A 5,861-nucleotide genomic window follows, 5' to 3' on the forward strand; every position below is an offset into this window, starting at 1 on the left:
TCTCTGTCAAATCCATGGCCTTTTTTTCACTAATTGATGCTACATGCATATATGTATATGGAATACACACATATTCCTAGATATAACCTGCTCTGTCTGTATAATGTTACTTAAGTGTATGTTTTCAGGACTGATTGGTTGTGGATAACCAGTTAGTGTGCTCTTCCCTGGTGAAGACAATTTCTCTCTCTTCCAGCACTCCTCATTTACATAGAGTGATTTGGGTTGGGCTGAGACTTCGTGGGATTTGTCTCATTCACTTTGTCATGTCTATTGCTGTTGTATTTGTTCAGTTTGCATTTGAGCTGTCATATTGGTGAGACTTGATGGGTATGATTTCTAACGCTCCCATGGGAGACAGCCTCACAGAAAAATTCCTGATCCTCTGGCTATTAGAGTAATGCTACCCTCTATTCCACAGTGTTCCCTTAACCGTAAGTACTACAGTTGTTTTGTAGATGTATCCCTAAGACTGGTCTGCACATCTCTGCATTTTGATTGGTTGTGGTTTTCTGCAATGTACTCTGTCTATTGCAAAAAGAAATTTCCTTAATGAAAGGTGAGCACTAAGCTTACCTATGGGTATGAGGAAAAATATTTAGACTATATTTAGGGATTATGCTGGTTTAGTAAGATGGTGATAGGTTTTCCTCGAAGATCCATGATTTTATTAGTCCCAGATAGTTGAATAGGTTTCTGGTACTAGGCATAATTTACCTCTTGTTGAGTGGGTTTTCTGTCCAATAAGGAACTATTGGTTACCAGCAAGGCATGGATGTCACTACTCCATCCTTAGGATTATCATGCTATTCAGGTCCTTGTGGTTCATAGGCTTCACACATGGGTAGGACTCTTGGTTGTTTTCTCCTTTAAAATCTTGCTTGCATGGTGCCTTCTGGTTAAATCCTCTTCATATTGGGGACTTTTTAAAGTTGAAAATATCATAGGAGTTACTGTATACTTCTCTTCCTCAAGCTAGATTTCAAATAAATTAAAAATAGATAAGACACTTGATAATATCCCATGTTATTACTTAACTCCTTCAATCCCCTTTTCCTTTCTCTCTCTCTCTCTCTCTCTCTCTCTCTCTCTCTCTCTCTCTCTCTCTCTCTCCCTCCCTTACTTTGTCTCACTCTCTCCATCCCTGTCTCTCTCCCCCTTTCCACTAATTTCTACTCACTTTCTGCCTCCATTTAGAAGAAATAGTCCTCCATCTGTCTATGACAAGAATAAACACCCCTTTGCCTCTGAACTATTAAGTTGCTTGCCAAAACCTTATATAGGTTGAAGTCTGACTATGAACAATTTCCTTAGTAGGCCAACCATCCTCCTTATATCAGACTTGGGCCATAAGGTCTCTGGGGGAAGTTTGCAGTGACTGTGCTGGGCTAAATTAAAGCAGGAACTGTCAAAGTCTTGTTTTTGTATTCTGAAGTTTGATAGTGTTCTGGACATGTATCTAAAGGACAATTGTAATCATAGTAAAATACAAAGCTTGTTAAAGAGACTGTCAGATGGATGAAATAACATAATATTTTCAATAATCTCACCAGGTTATGATTGATAAGAGATGAAGTATGGTAAATTCTATATGAATATTCATTTGCCAACAATTATAATGTGATAAAATTACAGATAAAATTTTTCCATGAAAAGATAACATTTAGTGGATCTATATCAAGGTCCGGTAATGTAGTATGTCAAATTGTACCTGGTATATTCAATCCCTTATTACATCTCCAGCTCCTGAAAGAAAGTGCATTTTCTACAACTACTAACCCTCACTTATTTACTTTTCTTCTCATTTTATCTCTCCAGCATGTGTATTGTGAACTTGCTGTATTTGCTGAAGTCAAATTGAAACTCAACTTTGCTTTCTAAGCCTTCCTCACACTTCTGCAGCCAATTTCTTGTGATGTCTTCTCTATGTGCATATCTACAGTGTTTTCTGAAGTCATCTGGGGATAAGGTCTACTGTGAAGCACTCTATCCCTACAGGGAGTTGCATCTAGAAGGTTAGGAAGAGTGATGCTACTGTGCAATCAAATTAGGTCAGTAAAATTTGTTTACAAAGTAGTTCTCCAAACAGAATTCTAATACATTCAATGATAGAGGACTAAAGAAATAAGAATATCCATGAAAATATTTGTGTGTTTGTGTAGGCCCCAAGCCATTAATTGATTTTTTGATCATATAGCTAATTAATTTACAAAACAATTATAGTATTAGGCCAAGATTTTATAGTAAATATTTGAAATTGACTGCTATTTTTTAGGAATTAAAAAGAGTGTATTTTAAGACTATTGGGAAATTGAGAGAGATAGAGGATTGAAGGAACAGAGATTGAATGTGCACAGGGACACAACGCCAGAGAACAAATTGCCTCAGTGTGCTGCTATCACGACCATGCTACCTGGACTGAACCCCAAGTTTTCCCACTTAACAACTGACTAAAATTTTTTCCCACTTGACAACTGACTAATTTTGGGGAAATTCGTGATCTCTCCAGTCTCTCTTACTTTATTTGTGTAATGGTGACTAAAATATTGCCTTATCCAGATAGTTTTATTTTAAAAATAAATATCAGTTTAATAAGCACAAATGTTTAGGTAAGTTTAGGAGACACAGTGAGATGTCAATAAACATCAAGATGGATAAAAATCTTGCCCATCTGAGGGATCCACACTTTCTATCTCCTCTGCATTGGTTTCTATACTTACCACCACCAATCAGTGGATACAGCCATAAGAACCAAGTCTATGTCTTCAATTGAAGACAATAAATGCTTTTATCATCCATCATTGGGATAAAAGTTTTTTTTTTCTCAGCTCCTATACTCGAATGTAGGCTTCACCTGTGCAATGTCCATGGAATAGACATTTTCTGGAGCATAAAAATGGAGTTATATATTTGGCAGAATGAAAAGCAAACTAACAATAAAGAAAAGGGAAAAGAAAGCGGAAAAACTGTCCTATGTAGCTATTTAGCACAGAGTATGTTTCTGGTTTTCTTAATCAGAGTAAAACGGATGCTTAGAGCATTGAACAGTGAATGCCTTGGAAGTAGGAAGAGAACTAACTGCATCCCAGAAAATACAATCCCAGGACTAGCTCATAATTAGCAGTGTTCATTGGAATCAGTGTTCAAGTTCTACTAAAGCACATATAAGTACACTCTAAAATGATTTTGACTACCTTTTTCTTCTTTCTTGTCCCTTATATGACCTGCTCTGTCATGTTTTTACAGTCTAAGCAAAAGAGCTGGTGGACATTGTGAGTCAAATAGAGGATTTTGGGTGATGTGTGACAGCCAGAGAACAACAGATATTAGGCAATATATTCATCTTGCCCAACCTTGTTTCTTTATTGCAAAAATTTTAGTCAAGCTAAAAGACATAAATGGATCTTAACACCACTCTTTTCTCCTTTTTCATCCCTCTTCCAATGCACAGAATTCATAGGAAATGCATTAATAATTAACAGAGTTAAATTGTAACACTATAAGAATGGGATTTATCCACTCATAAACAGACTGAGATCTAAACCAACAAATGTCTTTTGAAATCTTTACCTTACGTTAATGATGTCAGCTGAGTTTGATCACATCCAGGATCCATCCTTCCAGAATCACTGTTTTAATCAGTTTACAGTCTACAAATAGCCTTCTTTCCTGGCGAAGGTGGTGAATGCCCTTAATCCCAGCACATGCACGGGAGGCAGAGCCAGGCAGATCTCTGTGAATTTGAGGCCAGCCTGGTCTACAGAGTGAGATCCAGGATAGGCACCAAAATGACACAGAGAAACCCTGTCTTGAAAAATAAAAAACAAAAAAGAAAAGAAAAAGAAAGGAAAAAAGCCTTCTTTCCTCTACAAAGAAAAAAAAAGCCTTCTTTCTTATAAAATAACTCCTTTGTTTTTAATTAAGCACCAATAATAATAATTCAACTTAATCATTACTCTCAGATTTAGTTTGAAATAAAAGTTTAGGTCTTAAAAAATCTAATCCATTTAACAAAAATTGGAAATAAACTTCTAAGCATATGTTCTTCAACATAACTTCTTTTAAAAATATTTATCTATCTGTTTATTTGTATACTAACTTATCTTGTGAGTATGATATGTGGGAATGTTGTCTATGAAGATGTGTCCAGTGTGTGAGGTATGTTAAAGGATAATTTTTGAGGTTTTGGTTTCTCCTTCCACCTTTCTGTTAGTTCTGGAGATGGAACTCAGATCATCAGTCTTGCAAGGCATTTAACTGCTGAGCAGTCTCAACAGCCTTGTGTTACTTTGAAAAACCAGTCTGATTTGACTTGTCCTTATTTATAATGGTAATAATATTTATAATATGCAGAATTAATCTTTTTACATTCACATACATGAACTCTGAAACTACTTTATATTGAAGGCATGTAAACATTGTGTAGCTGATTCTTCCAGTCCTAGGTAATGGTTTCTAGTTAAATCACAGTAAATATTTAACAAGGACAAAATTTACTATTTAGAAATAGAGAAAAGAAAATGGAATAGAGAGAACAAATGATACAGCCCTAACAGTGTGTAGGCAGGTGTTCACCAGAACCTTCATGACTCCTGGCTAGGTTTCTCTGAGGGACAACATCTGGGGGAAAATTCTATTTCTTAGGAACTCTTAAAAAGCTTCAGTTAAATTGTGTACATACACAGAAGCTGAACCAAAGGTCACCTACACAAGCACACAGTGAAAAAACATGTAATTGTAAAGCATTCAATAAATGTGTTTAGATAACTGCAGAATATGTGAGGGTAATTTTCAAATTGTTCAATAAAGAGCTCACGCAAACAGTTAACTCCAATTTGCTTTCCTTCCTTCAGTCTCTCTCTCTCTCTGACACAGTCTACAGTGTTTCTTAACCATTAAGACATTCCTACATTTTTAAAATTTATTCCTTTATGTTCCAATGAATTATTTCCATTAGCATCATCTACATAAGCCCATTGATGAATATATCATGATTTTAATTGGCTTTGAATTCCTGAAGCAAAAATGACAGACTGATTAAATGAATCTTGTAAGTACTTGGTGTTCTGCGTTGTATTTGGTTCACTAAAACATAATACAGTTCCATCATCAAACAAAACACTGTTTGAAGAAGTTTAAACCGGAAAACTAAAAGGATAGGTAGAAAAATGAAATATCAACTGCATCTTCAGAGCAATTGTTTCCATAATATTTGGAAGAGCAGTGAGCTGTCCCTTTTTCTAACTTTATTTGCTGTATTCTCTATAGCCCAGCCTATTTGGTCTACTTTATTTTCTGGGGAAGTATTTGTTTTTGCAAGGCCACAGCAATAAAAGCCAAATAAAATGTAACTACAATGCATCAGACGGCAGGCTCACTGCTTTATCATCTCACAAGTGTAACAGCGGAAACGGAGCTCACAGTTTAGGAAGTTAGATTGTTGAGGGGTGAAGCACAGCCAATTTTATAAGCAACCATTGTATCCTTCTCACTGAACACTGACAAGAAGAACTGTAACCGGAGTTTTGTAGAACACAGAAATTAAGCACAGTTTTAAAAATAAAATTCAGAGCCTAAATATATGCAAATGTAGGATTGCACTTTTAATGGTATCTTCAATTTTGAATGCGTTTCTTGAAGGTTTTTTAAAAGCTTGCATATTGTTCTTTAGGAAAGAATAGGAGATGGTATAAAGTAATTATGGGATGCACTGCTTCCTTTCATTTATGAATTAACTCAGGGAAATTAAAGAAACAGATCCTTTTTTGAACTCCATGCTTCTGTTGAATGCCCAAAGAAAGAGAGTCAGTGAAGTCTATTCAGATAAGGAGAGCAGCTAGTGTAAGGAAGAGCTGGAAATA

This window comes from Peromyscus maniculatus, chromosome 10, assembly GCF_049852395.1.
Source record: "Peromyscus maniculatus bairdii isolate BWxNUB_F1_BW_parent chromosome 10, HU_Pman_BW_mat_3.1, whole genome shotgun sequence".
In the NCBI taxonomy this organism is placed as follows: domain Eukaryota; kingdom Metazoa; phylum Chordata; class Mammalia; order Rodentia; family Cricetidae; genus Peromyscus; species Peromyscus maniculatus.